The 17,009-nt window shown below is 41.8% G+C and overlaps 1 long non-coding RNA gene across 1 annotated transcript in view; it reads right to left on the bottom strand.

The window, feature by feature from the left end:
• LOC141082756 (uncharacterized) overlaps positions 1-11,312 on the bottom strand; it is a 50,885-nt gene extending 39,573 nt beyond the window's left edge. Inside the window, exon 1 of the long non-coding RNA XR_012230579.1 lies at positions 11,110-11,312. This is a non-coding gene — a long non-coding RNA (uncharacterized lncRNA). The remainder of the gene's footprint in view (positions 1-11,109) is intronic.
• Positions 11,313-17,009: the final 5,697 nt, after the last annotated feature.

Genomic DNA, 17,009 nt, shown 5'->3' on the forward strand with positions numbered 1-17,009 from the left:
TAACCATTAACTATACTGAACTCCTAGCTTATATTATGTACTCTATAATTCCCCAGTTAGTGACCGTAAATGAGTACTATGCTTTCTCTATCATTCATATCTATATAGAAAAGCGTATACATATATATTACTCAGTAACACGTAACAAACACTATATACATAGCAGCATAACTAAATACACAACTTTAAGGGGGTTAGAGACATGGTACCCTCCTTACACATGCACCCTGGGCAGCAGCAGACCCGGAAAGAGCAGGACGGGAGCCTCGGCGGTGAGTACACTGGTATCTCTGCAGGCAGAGATGCGGCAGTTACATATTCATTCATCATTAAAAAAAAAAGACTGCAAAAAAATAAAGGTAACTCGAAAAGGACTCTATTTAATGAATAAAGAATAAAAATACTAAAAATACAGTATAGTAAAGTCACTCCGGTTTGTCCATCAGAAGTAACTAGCGTCACAAGGAATCAGGTACAAAACCGCACGTAGGCAAGTCAAATGGTTATTGTAAAAAAAAACAAAACAAACAAAAAAAACTGTTTTAGGAAGACACTATGAACATTGTATGCTTCACACACAATATTCCCTAAAAGTTCAAGATGAAAAAGAAGCAAGCATATCATACATGGAATGCCACATGTTTACATGTAGGTCTACATTTACACACATACATAAAAACAATAAAGCATGTGTGCTGTGATCAAACGAGAGCTCTCCATCTGTAAGTAGTTTCTACCCTCCTAAGCTGTTTATATGGGCATGCAAGTCATAAGAAGCTGAATAAATAAAAATTGATATCTTTGATCTCATGACTTTGTCTAGAGAAATCCGCATTTCTTTTATGTGTAAACAAACTGTTAAAATCCAATAGATGCTACTGCGCAGGTGTGGCCGGCGCCATTTGAAGAACTTTTTAAAAAAAATCAGAATAAATGTAAATGACTAAATAAAACAATTTAGTGCACATTATAGATGCGATCATGCTGCAGTGCAGGCGCCGCTGCTACCTGCCTGCTGAAAGTGATTTTTTTTCAATACATATTATATTCAGTATATCAAATTGGGGGCAGGTCAGTGAGGGATCAGTGACCTGTCAGAAGCCATACAGATGAATAGCTAATCAGAGCACCACATGAAGACTCCCCCCCCCCCACAGGCCGCCCCAGAGCATGCGCATATTATTAACTCAAAACTGAAAATAAAGATTAAACAACAACCACAAGGCGGTATCATTGTAATCAGTATAACGGCACCGACCTGACACAGTCTGTAGGTTACTACAATCCTGCGACAGGTTCACTTTAACCCCTTCCTGACATCCGACGTACTATCCAGTCCATGGGACCCGGGCCCCTATGCCCATGGACGGGATAGTACGTCTACCGCGATCAGCGGCGCCCACGTGGTGAGCGCCGCTGATCGCGGCCGGGTGTCAGCTTATTATCACAGCTGACACCCGGCACAATGTGTCAGGGGCGGTCACGGACCGCCCCCGACACGTTAACCCCTTGCACACCGCGATCAAACATGATCGCAGTGTACCGGGGGTTAAAGGGAAGCATCGGCAGGGAGGGGGCTCCCTCCGTGCTTCCCTGAGCCCCCCACGGCAGCGCAATGTGCAGCGCTGCTGCGGGGGGCTCCTTTCCTGCAGGCCCCCGAATCCAAGATGGCAACGGGGGCCTTCGGGGGCCTGCAGGAAGCTGGCTTCCTCAGTGCCTGCAAAGCGCAGGCATGAGGAAGCCTTCTGCACTGCCTGTGACAGATCGCTGATCTGTCACAGTGATCTGTGATGTGACAGATCAGCGATCTGTCACAGGACAGTGATGTCCCACCTGGGACTATTTAATAAACTTAAAAAAAAATAAAAAAAAGTGTTAAAATAATTTTAAAAAAATCGCCAAATAAATTAGAAAAAAAAAAAATATTCCCCCAAATAAATCCATTTTTTGGAAATAAAAAAAAAAACAATAAAAGTACACATATTAGGTATTGCCGCGTCCGTAACGACCCGCCCTATAAAACTGTCCCATTAGTTAACCCCTTTAGCGAACCCCTTAAAAAATAAAAATAAAAAACGAAGCAAAAAATAATGATTTATTATCATGCCGCCAAACAAAAAGTGTAATAACGCGCGGTCAAAAAGACGCATATAAATATCCATGGTACCGCTGAAAACGTCATCTTGTCCCGCAAAAAACAAGCCACCACACAGCATCATCAGCAAAAAAGTAAAAAAGTTATAGCTCGCAGAATAAAGCGATGCAAAAATAATTATTTTTGATATAAAATAGTTTTCATTGCATAAAACCGACAAAACATAAAAAAAGACCTAAATGAGGTATCGCTGTAACCATACTGACCCGAAGAATAAAACCGCTTTATCAATTTTACCGCACGCGGAACGGTGTAAACGCACTCCCCCAAAAGAAATTCATGAAACGCTGGTTTTTGTTCATTCTGCGTCCCAAAAATCGGAATAAAAAGCGATCAAAAAATGTAACGTGCCCGAAAATGGTACCAATAAAAACGTCAACTCGTCCCGCAAAAAATAAGACCTCACATGACTCGGTGGGTCAAAATACGGAAAAATTATAGCTCTCAATATGTGGTGATGCAAAAACTATTTTTACAATAAAAAGCGTCTTTTAGCGTGCGACAGCTGCCAAATATAAAAACCACCATAAATAGTAAATCAAACCCCCCGTTATCACCCCTTTAGTTAGGGAAAAATAATAAAATAAAAAAATGTATTTATTTCCATTTTTCCATTAGGGTTAGGGCTAGGGTTAGGGTTAGGTTAGGGCTAGGGTTAGGGTTAGGGCTAGGGTTAGGGCTAGGGTTAGGGCTGAGATTAGGGTTAGGGGTGTGTTGGGGTTCGGGTTGGAGTTAGAATTGGGGGTTTCCACTGATTGGGCACATCAGGGGCTCTCCAAATGCAGCATGGCGTCTGATCTCAATTCCAGCCAATTCTGAGTTGAAAAAGTCAAATGGTGCTCCTTCCCTTCCAAGCTCTGCCATGCGCCCAAACAGTGTTTTACCCCCACATGTAGGGTATCAGCCTACTCAGGACAAATTGCAAAACAATTTTTGGGGTCCAATTTCTCCTGTCACCCTTAGGAAAATAAAAAATTGGGGGCAAAAATATCATTTTTGTGGAAAAAAATGATTTTTTTATTTTCACGTCCGAGCGTTATAAACTTCTGTGAAGCACTTGGGGGTTCAAAGTGCTCACCACACATCTAGATAAGTTCCGTGGGGGGTCTAGTGTCCAAAATGGGGTCATTTGTGGGGGGTTTCCACTGTTTAGGTACATTAGGGGCTCTCCAAAGGCAACATGACACCCGCAGACCATTCCATCAAAGTCTGCATTCCAAAACGTCACTACTTCCCTTCCGAGCCCCGACGTGTGTCCATACAGTAGTTTTCTCCCACATATGGGGTATCAGCATACTCAGTACAAATTGGACAACAACTTTTGGGGTCCAATTTCTCCTGTTACCCTTGGGAAAATAAAAAAAATGGTGACTAAAAGATCATGTTTGTGGAAAAAATACAAATTTTTTATTTTCACGCCCGGGCGTTATAAACTTCTGTGAAGCACTGGGGGGTTCAAAGTGCTCACCACACATCTAGAAAAGTTCCTTGGGGGGTCTAGTTTACAAAATGGTGTCATTTGTGGGGGGTTTCCACTGTTTAGGTACATCAGGGGTTTTCCAATCGCGACATGGTGTCCGATCTCAATTCCAGCCAAAAACGTCAAATGGCGCTGCTTCCCTTCCGAGCTCTGCCATGCGCCCAAATAGTGGTTTACCCCCACATGTGGGGTATCAGCGTACTCAGGACAAATTGCAAAATAACTTTTAGGGTCCCGTTACCCTTGGAAAAATAAGAATTGAGGGTGAAAAGATCATTTTTGTGGAAAAAATATGATTTTTTAATTGTACGGCTGTATGTTATAAACTTCTGTAAAGCCCTTGGGGGTTCAAAGTTCTCACCACACATCTAGATAAGTTCCTTAGGGGGTCTAGTTTCCAAAATGGTGTCATTTGTGGGGGGTTTCCACTGTTTTGGTACATAAGGGGTTTTCCAATCGCGACATGGTGTCCGATCTCAATTCCAGCCAAAAACGTCAAATGGCGCTGCTTCCCTTCTGAGCTCTGCCATGCACCCGAATAGTGGTTTACCCCCACATGTGGGGTATCAGCGTACTCAGGACAAATTGCACAATAACTTTTAGGGTCCTGTTACCCTTGGAAAAATAAGAATTGAGGGTGAAAAGATCATTTTTGTGGAAAAAATATGATTTTTTAATTGTACCGCTGTACGTTATAAACTTCTGTAAAGCCCTTGTGGGTTCAAAGTTCTCACCACATATCTAGATAAGTTCCTTAGGGGGTCTAGTTTCCAAAATGGGGTCACTTGTAGGGGGTTTCCACTGTTTAGGTACATCAGGGACTCTCCAAACGTGACATGGCATCCGATCTGAATTCCAGCCAATTTTACATTGAAAAAGTCAAACGGCGCTCCTTCCCTTCTGAGCTCTGCCATCCGCCGAAACAGTCGTTCCCCCCCACATATCAGGTATCAGCGTACTCAGGACAAATTGCACAATAACTTTTGCAGTCCAATTTCTCCTGTTACCCTTGGTAAAATAAAAAAAATTGAACCTGAAGTATTTTTTGTTTTGTGAAAAAAGTTATATGTTCATTTTTTTTAAGTATTCAAAAAAATTCCTGTCACGCACCTAAAGGGTTAATAAACTTCTTGAATGTGGTTTTGAGCACCTTAAGGGGTGCAGTTTTTAGAATGGTGTCACTTTTGGGTATTTTCTATCATATAGACCCCTCAAAGTGGCTTCAAATGTGATGTGGTCCTAAAAATAAATTGGTGTTGTAAAAATGAGAAATCGCTGGTCAACTTTTAACCCTTATAACTTCCTAACAAAAAAAATTTTGGTTCCAAAATTGTGCTGATGTAAAGTAAACATGTGGGAAATGTTAGTTATCAAGTTTTTTGTGTACCGTATCTCTGTGATTTAAGGGCATAAAAATTCAAAGTTGGAAAATTGCGAAATTTTCAAAATTTTCGCCAAATTTCCATTTTTCTCACAAATAAACGCAAGTTATTTGAATGAAATTTTACCACTAACATGAAGTACAATATGTCACGAGAAAACATTGTCAGAATCACCGGGATCCATGGAAGCGTTCCAGAGTTATGACCTCATAAAGGTACAGTGGTCAGAATTGTAAAAATTGGCCCGGTCATGAACGTGCAAACCACCCTTGGGGGTGAAGGGGTTAAGGCCGGGGTCACACTTGCTAGTGCAATGCGAGAAACTTGCGCCAGTCTCTCGCCTCAATACCCGACACTGCCGCCGGCAGTTCGGACCCGAGCATTCAGCTGCATAGAAAGACATGCAGCTGCACACTCCGGTCCCAAGTGCCAGCGGCAGTGTCGGGTATTGAGGCGAGAGTCGCGCAAGTTTCTCGCATTGCACTTGCAAGTGTGACCCCTGCCTAAAGATAAAATACATTTAAGCCTCCATTTCCTTGAGTGCCAAGTTTTTATTACCGAACCATAAGACACACCTAGATTTTAGAGGAGGAAATTAGAAAAAAAAATGAAGCAAAAAATTTGATAAATTGTGCACTAATATCCCCTATATCCAAACAAGGAGAGTTTTTCCAGCGAGTGTTGGAGGAACAGTAATAGGCGTTTTTGCAAAAAACTTCTTAATATTTAATGAATTAAAAACGCTACATATTGTGACAATTTTTTGTCACGATATGTAACATTTTTCATTCACCTCTGCTGACTGTCATTTCTGCTGCAATATATCCAAATGGTACAACTCCATACTTCAGATTGCTGCCTGTCTTCTGCTGCTTTACCATTTTGCTACATATTTTAATGTGCCTGCTAAAGCTTTGGTATAATTCATTTGTTGTACTGTATTTAATACTTACTGTTTTATATCTGTGACTGGGACCTCTCTAGATCTTATCAGGTGGAAGGTGCTATAGTATATAGATGCAGCCTAGTCTCCTGCCTTTGATCATCTAACCACCCCCTGGTGTGCTGGCCCCAGCTGCCAAATTATACCCAACCAGCTCCCACAATCCCTTTCTCCTGACCTTGTAGTGTGGCCTATATATTTAGTAGTTCCTAAGGGGAAGCACGCAGTGTGGGGTGCACACAGGCATCCCATAAGCAAAGCATCAAGAAAACGACAGTTATCCATGACAGTTAATCAAGGCAGGAATCAGGTAACCCACACTTTGCATTCCCTTTTATCCATTTGCTTTATTTCTATCCTCCTGTGTTGCCTTGCCATCCACATTCACCACCCTATCCCCCCTCCATCACGACTCATACACATCAGCCCCTCTATACTTCCCTCTCCCATGTACAGCTCCCATGCACTTCTCACCTTCCTGAGAAACCTCAGCCCATCTTGCCCAAACACATCGCAGAAAAAAACTACTTGCAATTCCAACAACTATTTGCTCTTTATCTTCTTACTCCTACTGATTGCAGGGGACTTCTCCCCAACCCTGGTCCACCATCCCCCAACCTCAACCCCACCTCATATCGAAACCATAATAATCTTATTAATATTACTTGCACTGCCTCATCTCCATCTTTTAATTGTGCCCTCTGGAATCCACGATCTGTTTGTAACAAGCTTCCTTTCCTGCACAACTACTTTCTGAACAACTCTCTTAATCTGTTCTGACACTGTCTCTCCTGCTGCCATTTTCTATGGTGGCTTACAATTCTCTCATTCCCCGAGACACACAAACAGACATGGTGGCGGAGTCGGCATACTTCTGTCCCCACAATGCACTTTCCAGGTCATCCCCCAGTTCCATCACTCTCATTCCCTTCTTTTGAGGTCCACACCATCATGCTCTTCCGTCCCCTCTCCCTCAGAGTAGCGGTCATATACCGGCCCCCAGGCTCACCCACCCACTTCCTTGACCACTTTTCTGCCTGACTACCGCACTTCATGTCCTTAGAACTACCAACTCTTATCCTGGGAGACTTCAACATCCCCATTAACAGCCCTACTTCCACATCTGCATCCCAGCTTCTATCACTAACCACCTCTCTAGGCCTCTTGCAGCTCTCAGCCTCTGAGACACACAAGGACGGTAACACCCTTGATCTGGTCTTTGTCCGGCTCTGTTCAATCTCCCACCTAAATAACTCACCGCTTCCACTCTCTGACCACAACATGCTCTCCTTCATGCTCACAAATCCTCGCCCACCCCAGCTCACTCCTACCTACCACACAATCAGAAATCTACAAGCCATTAACCCTCAGACACTGTCAGACTCCCTACACTCATCACTGTCCCCAATCTCCTCTTTTTCCTGTCCTGATCTGGCTGTACATCACTACAACGACACTCTTAGAAGCACCCTTGACCTAGTAGCTCCCCTCACCCTCAGAACCTCAAGCACAGAATAAAACAGCACTGGCTCACACCGCAAACTCAACTTCTCCAGCGATGCTCTAGGAGTGCTGAACGCCTATGGAGAAAAACCCGCACACCAGAAGACATCATCCACTTCAAATTCATATTAAGAACCTATAACGCTGCCCTTCACCTTGCCAAACAGACCTACTTCACCACCCTGATCTCACTAGCCAACAACCCCAAAAAACTTTGACACTTTTCATTTCCTCCTCAGGCCAAAAGCACAAGCCGCTATCACAGACATTTGTGCTGATGACCTGGCCTCCCACTTTACAGAAAAAATAGATAATATCCGTCAGGAAATCTGCTCCCAACCCCCAAGTGCTGTGACTCCCATCCCTTCCTGCATCTCCCCTGGCTCAATTTCGACATTTGATCCCATCACAGAAGAAGTCTCCAGACTCCTCTCGTCCGACCACATGCACTACTGACCCCATTCCCTCACATCTCCTCCAGTCTCTCTCTCCAGTCGTCACATCTCACCTAAATACAATCTTTAATCTCTCCCTCTCCTCGGGCATTTTCCCATCCTCAATCAAACACGCCATCGTTACTCCATTACTAAAGAAATCCATTCTCGACCCATCCTGCATAAACAACTACAGACCAGTCTCCAATCTCCCCTTCATCTCTAAACTTTTGGAGCGCCTAGTTTACTCCCGCCTTACCCATTACCTCTCCACTCACTCCCTCCTAGACCCTTCACAGTCCGGCTTCCACCCCCTACATTCGACTGAAGCTGCCCTCATCAAAGTGACCAATGACCTTCTGACAGCAAAACGGTGACCACTCTCTGCTCATTCTTCTTGACCTATCTGCAGCTTTCGACACTGTTGACCACCATCTCCTTCTCTCTAGGCTCCAGTCACTAGGCATTAAGGACACTGCACTCTCCTGGTTCTCTTCTTATCTTTCTGACTGCTCCTTCAGTGTTTTGTTCTCTGGCTCCATGTCATCTCCTCTTCCTCTCGCTGTCGGGGTACCTCAGGGCTCAGTCCTTGGCCCTCTTCTCTTCTCTCTCTACACGGCCCCAATTGGACAGTCTATCAACAGATTTGGCTTTCAGTACCATCTTTATGCTGATGACCCACAACTATATACGTCATTCCCCGACCTTACCCCCGCTGTACTACAGAACACCAGTGACTGTCTGTCCACAGTCTCCAACATCATGTTCGCTCTCTATCTGAAACTCAACCTCTCCAAAACTGAACCTCTTCTGCTCCCGCCGTCTACTATCCTCCCTAAATCTGAAATTTCCCTCTCCGTGGGTGGCACCACAATAACACCCCGGCATCAGGCGCGCTGTCTGGGTGTTATGTTTGACACCAATCTCTCCTTCACATCCCATATACAATCTCTTGCCCACTCTTGCCGCTTACACCTAAAGAACATCTCTAGAATCCGCCATTTTCTCACCATGGAAACAACAAAAACCCTCACTGCAGCACTGATCCACTCCCGCCTGGATAACTGCAACGCTCTATTAATTGGCCTCCCCTTTACTCGACTATCCCCTCTCCAGTCCATACTTAATGCAGCAGCCAAGGTCATCTATCTGGCTAATCGGTACTTGGACGCGTCTGCTCTTCGCCAGTCCTTACATTGGCTGCCCATTCACTATAGGATCCAATTCAAAGTACTTGTTCTCACCCACAAAGCTCTCCACAGTGCAGAACCCTCTCCTACATCTCCTCCCTCATTTCTGTCTATCGGCCTAACCGACCGCTGCGCTCTGCAAACGACTTTCGACTAACCTCTGCACTAATCCGTACCTCCACTCCTGACTCCAAGACTTCCGCGCTGCGCCAATCCTCTGGAATGCTCTACCCCAAGAAACTAGGACTATCCACAATTTGCATAGTTTTAGGCGCTCACTCAAGACACATTTGCTCAGAGCGGCCTATCACGTTCACTAATCAAAATCATTCTATGTGTAAGTGTGCATGAGTAGCCCATTCAATATCTCCTTCCTTCCCTCACTCCCTCAAGATGGCTGGACCATTATTGTAAATATATCACTGTAAATACACACCTGTACTTTGTATCTCCCCCACCTCATTGTAGATTGTAAGCTCTCACGAGCAGGGGCGACTTATTTTGCTTTCATTATTGTATTGTTAACGTTGTTACTTATGACTTGTGTTTTGAAACTGTTAAACTGTAAAGCGCTGCGGAAAATGTTGGCGCTATATAAATAAAGATTATTATTATTATTATTACTTACCAAAGGTGAGTTTGAGCGTGCATCAAATGTTTGAAACAAAGTTGTTTACTCATAATTTTGGAAAGATGCCAACAATTTCGCCCTGCCCATTTTTGGGTTTTTGGGCGAAATTATGTCCAATTTGCCTGTTTTCTCTCTTTTTTTTTTTGTTTTGTTCCAGTACACACAAAGGAAATAAACGTGTATAACAAAACATGTGCAATTGCAAAAATTTTCTGTAAAACGTACTTAGCTTAATTTTCTAAAGCAATTTCAAGGGCACCAGCACTTTCAGCCATGACTGCATATATAAATTTCACTCATAACAATCTGTGGTAAGCTTAGTGTGGACACCGTAGAAATAATAATAATGTTTATTGATCCATGAGAGAAATCATAAGATGTTTAGTGCAAACAACAATAGAACCAACCCTTTATAATGACATAATCTATATATCAGGGAATTCTCCCTCCAGAGGACCAGTACCTGCGTACTGTCTAAATATCATAAAGTCAGTACATAATTAGAGCCAAAACTTAATGAACCGTAGTGGAAAAAAGTAAAGTGCTCAGGATTCCTGTGCGCTCTTAGGTGACTGACTGTTCGTGGTAATTATAATTACAGGACTGCCTGGGAACTACCTCTATTGTTACCTCACTTGGAGTTTACTATATGGTTTTTTATGCAGCATACTAAATGGATCACTGCTTAATTCGTCAATTTTTTAGTCCTAAATTAACTTTAAGGTTATCATATCGATTATTATTCTAACACAATTTTTGATTTATATTTTTCGGACTGTAAGACGTATTGTAAAAGACGTATTAGATGCGCCAAGATTTGCTGGTATATAATAATTTGTCAACCTTTAAATTGCCAAATCACAAAATATGTGAGCTCCTAAATAGAGAGTATGAATGAACCAGGTGATTGCTACTTTCAGGCCCCCACAAAAATGAGCTTAAACCAATGTATCAAAAAGTATCAAAAATTCTTTATTGATTAACAATTATTAAAAATATTTGCATAATTCAATGGTACAATACAGGAACAAACAAACATGACACCAGTTAGCTCACCACAAACAATAATAACTGCTGCTTGGTAAGAGACAAGGCGCCATTACAACCGCTAAGTTATCTGATTTAACCACTAGTATGGAGGTTTTTAGGACTGCCTATAATAAACACCATTCCCCCTGTTTATTGCTGTGTCCAATAACACCTGCACCATATACAAGCTAGGGGCAATCACAGTGAAAATAAGACCTTTAACAACCACTACACATCTTCCCTGTCCGTGCAATCCACAATTGGGTATTAACCAATGGTAAAGTAAACACAGAGGAGAATGTGCCCAACCGGAATGAGGTGTAGATATTACATGTCATAATGGACCGTCCTGCACACATTACCTGGATCCCTGCAGCATCAAGACCAGTGAAAAGGAGCCCGTGCCACTCAGCCCCGACGCGCACGTTTCGCCCTGCCTGCTTCCTCGGGGAGCGTGTCTACACTGAGGGTACGTTCAACTTATCCTGACGCAGGGAAGAATGTTTCACAATAATGAGAAATGAGTGTCACCTGAGTGAACGCACACGGCGCATGTGCCAACGGAGCCACGCTCCTGTCATAAAGCGACCATCAGGGCATGGCCATGGTAGCTAACCACACCCCCCAACAATGACGCGGTAAAGAGGCATGGAGCCAGCAACTAATGCCATTGCCCAGATGCACGAGCGCGCACAAGTCTGCGCAGGCGCACTACGTCACTCTAGGCTATGGGGCCGTGTTCCCAAATCTCGCGGGAGTTCGTCCTTAGCCTTGTTACTACAAGAAAGCAAAACTTGCGGCTAGTACCTGTAAACTGGATATCCAAATTGCAAAAAGGTTTGCGCTTAAAGCATATTGCGAGGTTAAAAGTAACAAGTTTGGAACCACTATTATGCCGATACCTAAATGCCACCCAGACAATCATCAAACTACCATATTTACATAATGAATAACCCCGGTGTTTATATATTGGGTCACAAACAATGATTAATAGTATTACTGCTAGAACACATCAAATCCTTGCACCAGGTCCCTTTGTAGAAACCGAGTATCGATTGAAATATCCCATGACAAAAGGCTAGTGGTTAACACAAACCTACTCAAGCCCTCCATATACAGTTGTGGCCAAAAGTATTGACACCCCTGCAATTCTGTCAGATAATACTCAGTTTCTTCCTGAAAATTATTGCAAACACAAATTCTTTGGTATTATTATCTTCATTTAATTTGTCTTAAATGAAAAAACACAAAAAGAATTGTCCTAAAGCCAAATTGGATATAATTCCACACCAAACATAAAAAAGAGGGTGGACAAAAGTATTGGCACTGTTCGAAAAATCATGTGATGCTTCTCTAATTTGTGTAATTAACAGCACCTGTAACTTACCTGTGGCACCTAACAGGTGTTGGCAATAACTAAATCACACTTGCAGCCAGTTGACATGGATTAAAGTTGACTCAACCTCTGTCCTGTGTCCTTGTGTGTACCACATTGAGCATGGAGAAAAGAAAGAAGACCAAAGAACTGTCTGAGGACTTGAGAAACCAAATTGTGAGGAAGCATGAGCAATCTCAGGGCTACAAGTCCATCTCCAAAGACCTGAATGTTCCTGTGTCTACCGTGCACATTGTCATCAAGAAGTTTAAAGCCCATGGCACTGTGGCTAACCTCCCTAGATGTGGACGGAAAAGAAAAATTGACAAGAGATTTCAATGCAAGATTGTGCGGATGTTGGATAAAGAACCTCGACTAACATCCAAACAAGTTCAAGCTGCCCTGCAGTCCGAGGGTACAACAGTGTCAATCCGTACTATCCGCCGGCGTCTGAATGAAAAGGGACTGTATGGTAGGACACCCAGGAAGACCCCACTTCTTACCCCGAGACATAAAAAAAGCCAGGCTGGAGTTTGCCAAAACTTACCTGAAAAAGCCTAAAACGTTTTGGAAGAATGTTCCCTGGTCAGATGAGACAAAAGTAGAGCTTTTTGGGCAAAGGCATCAACATAGAGTTTACAAGAGAAAAAAAGAGGCATTCAAAGAAAAGAACACGGTCCCTACAATCAAATATGGCGGAGGTTCCCTGATGTTTTGGGGTTGCTTTGCTGCCTCTGGCACTGGACTGCTTGACCGTGTGCATGGCATTATGAAGTCTGAAGACTACCAACAAATTTTGCAGCATAATGTAGGGCCCAGTGTGAGAAAACTGGGTCTCCCTCAGAGGTCATGGGTCTTCCAGCAGGACAATGACCCAAAACACACTTCAAAAAGCACTAGAAAATGGTTTGAGAGAAAGCACTGGAGACTTCTAAGGTGGCCAGCAATGAGTCCAGACCTGAATCCCACAGAACACCTGTGGAGAGATCTAAAAATGGCAGTTTGGAGAAGGCACCCTTCAAATATCAGGGACCTGGAGCAGTTTGCCAAAGAAGAATGGTCTAAAATTCCAGCAGAGCATTGTAAGAGACTCATTAATGTTTACTGGAAGCTGTTGGTCGCAGTTATTTTGGCTAAAGGTTGTGCAACCAAGTATTAGGCTGAGGGTGCCAATACTTTTGTCTGGCCCAATTTTGAAGTTGTGTGAAATGATCAATGTTTTGCTTTTTGCTTCATTCTCTTTTGTGTTTTTTCATTTAAGACAAATTAAATGAAGATAATAATACCAAAGAATTTGTGTTTGCAATCATTTTCAGGAAGAAACTGAGTATTATCCGACAGAATTGCAGGGGTGTCAATACTTTTGGCCACAACTGTACGTGCAACTAATCCCCGTGTATAATGATAACGGTTATTCAACATATATATACACAACCAATAATTGCTTAAACGGGATAACAATATGCTAAAGGAAAAAAGAGGATACCAATTCCCCAATCCTACTGAAACAAATCTTTCTTCCCAATCCCTCCCTCCCCTCATAATTAACAATAACACAAATGTCCAATGAAACAGGTGAGAGTCAAAAAAATAGGAGAGATCAATGGTGTTTGTTCCACATCCGGGATTAGCCATAACCTTGTGTTGCTAGTATGGCAGTGTCACTTCCAACATGTTGATCACAGCCGCAGGACATCCTTTGCCATCCAGAATAACTTTCAGGGCCCATCGACTCCATAATACCCATGCCAGGAATATGCAATATATAATAATTTGTTAGGTAGTTGCATGATGAGATGCTGATTTTGTCTGTACATAAAGAATCAAATATATAGGGCCAATTATTGATCATGTTGGCTTACTCCAGCAAAGGGGCCCACCAGAGAATTTACCTGCTCCCTAGTGGGCCAGTCCAAGCTTGCCCATGCTATTTACATCTTTTGACACAAAGCAGACCAACGACATATATGTAAGTAAACACCTAAATGGCAGTTTCATTTAGCACAGCTCACAAGCTGTGTCCCTGTCTACAGTATGTAGCAGCCCTTCCATTTTGCTTTTGCAGTGAACTTTGCCTTTCAGCTCCACTGACATTGGAGCTTCCCTGACATAGGGGGATGAGGAGAGGATAACGAAGGGGCATGTGGGCACAGTATATGTATTTATTAGCTCCGCTCCAGAGCTAAGTGTCAGATGTGATCAGAAAAGTCAGCAGCAGGGAGAGAAAGCATTGTGCAGCCTTGTATGTATGGCTATACTCAGATGTCTGATCAGGGGAGGAGCAATATTCTTTACCACTCCTCCCAGATCACTGAGAAAGTAGCTGAAAGGTCTGGCACAGCTGATGATGGTGCCTCTGGAATATAATACGAAGGCACTTTTTTGGCAATTTTTTTCTTGCTAAAAAGTGCATCTTGCTGTTCAAAAAATTAGGGTGTATGCATTTCTTTTATACCCTGTCCACTATTCTATAATCTTTATTCTGCGGGTCATTAAAATTATGTATTTTTTATGTTTTTCTTATTTTGCAACAAAAAATACTTTAAAAAATCTTACAATTTTTTTTTTTTGCTGGTTGCAATATTCTTAGACCCATAACTTTTTAAATTTTTCTGTAGAGGAGTTGTTTTAGGATTTGTTTTTTCTGCAGGACAAACTGTAGTTTCCAGTGTTACTATTTTCGTGTACAACTTATTCACCACCTTTTATTCCTTTTTCTGTTCCAAGTATGAATAAAAAAACAATAAATCTGGAAAAGCAATTTATATTGTTTACAGCTTTCACTCTGTAATATAATTAACATGTTACCTTTATTCTGCTGTTATATACGATTACAATGACAACCAGTTTATATATATATATATATATATATATATATATATATATATATATATATTATACCACTTTTGCGGCAGAAAATCAATTTGCAACTTTTTTTATTGTTTATCAGGTTCTGTAAGCTATACCTTTGTTTATAGAGCTAGATGGGGGCCTGTTTGTTTCATAACAAGCTGTAGTTTTTATTGGTACCATTTGGAAAGCATGCAAGTCTTTGATCACCATTTAATTTATTTTTTTTGCAAAGCATGGGGAGGAGACTGGTGCTTCTCCCGTAATTAGTCACCGTAGCACCAGACTTCTGGTGTCAAGTGACAATTATGGCCCTGTCAATTGTTACTGTATTCTACGAATTTGAAAGCCATCTCTTGGTGATGAACAAGTCATCAAAGCAATGTTTGGAGTGCACAATATGTTACTTAAGAGGCGTGGACTGAGAAGTATTGGGTTTCAAATCTACTCATAAAATAGGGGTGACCCGAGACCCCATCGCTGTCCCCCTCATCTGTTGATGAATCCTGCCTTGATAAACAAAGATACTGTGGGTGAGTATAAACTTTACTCCCTTTTTTCCGGTTTTGTGGGGGGTTTTAGGCATGCATACTGATTTAGCAAAATAGCCGCATGTGAATTGGTGAATATGTATACATATTTTTCATTCACTTTATTGTGCGCCACATCAGGGTGCTCTCTTTCGTGGTGGGCATGAGTGGTGTGTACTGGATGGTCACGGTTGTCGTGAAGTGATTAATGTGACCTGCTGGCTGTCAGATTGCCAAAACAAACACGCAGCCAATGCAGCCCAATTTTTTACATCTGGAAGTACCACTAGGCTGTCATGTGTTCTCACAATAGGGGAGTACATGTTTGTAGAGGATGGTATCCTGGGGGATGATTCATTATGTACGTGAGGTCTTTATCCCTTCATGCACATATTTATTGGTTATTGATCTTTTAGTTTGATTCATTTCCTGTGTAAGGGTTGTTTTATAAAATCATTTTTATAGATGATTTTATAAACCTGATGAAGGTTAGTTACAGTTTGTGGTTGAAATGTATTGTTAGGTTTGAAAATAATAAATCCATTTACCAATTATGGTTTCCTTGGTTGTATATATGAATACCACGGTCTGTATCCTAGATCTACAGCATTCATCCCCACTAAAAAACATATTGCGCTACCTACAGTGATCTTTTAAGACCAGGGGTGTACTCTTCAGCATTTTTCTTTCTTGTCTAGGAGTCTGATGGAGAATGTCAAGCACATAACCCTATTGACGGTATAAACGGCAGTGCTATGTCATAATATACTAATTTTATTGCAGTAGTGTGTCAGTCATACGTAATACCCAGAACATACATCTATAATGCATTTTATGCTCTTGTAAGGATGGTTTAAATACCCTAATACATATTGTCTTCAGTTCGGTCCTCAAAGGCTAATATTGGGGAACACTGACATAAGGGAAGGAGTTGCCATCATGCTGACATTTATTGTTATGCTATATTTTCAAAGATTAATTTACACTACACCTATGTATAAACATAGACTGCATGTATAGGCATACATACGGTATATATATTGTCTCTAGCCTCACAGTTTATGCATCAATTATATACTAGGATTGGTTCTTTGCTATTTAAATCTCTCATACATAAAACACCTTTTTAAGATCCAGAATATTTGCTCTTAATATTTAGAGGATAAAAAGTAGCAATTATTTGTTCTTTTTTACATTCCTACTCCACCCATGATTATTCTGTTTTTTTTATTATTTATTTATTTTTTTTTAAATCTACCATATAGTTCCAGCGATAAGGGCCTTTTTTGGTGCTGTATTTATAGTCTTCTTTCAAGGGACGTGGCTCGCAGCTTCCACAGTGGTGTGTCTTTACATTGTGAGCACCTCCTCCTTGGTAAAGACCATCAAAATTAGCACTGATGAGAAAAGTCCATGTCTACGGAACCATATGTTGGATTTTTAAATATAAAAAAACTGAATATTTAGGGAAACAGCGGGAATAAAATAAGAACAAAAACTGGCCACC

This window comes from Dendrobates tinctorius, unplaced genomic scaffold, assembly GCF_039654945.1.
Source record: "Dendrobates tinctorius isolate UK_male_01 unplaced genomic scaffold, ASM3965494v1 ptg000019l, whole genome shotgun sequence".
Taxonomy (NCBI): Eukaryota; Metazoa; Chordata; class Amphibia; order Anura; family Dendrobatidae; genus Dendrobates; species Dendrobates tinctorius.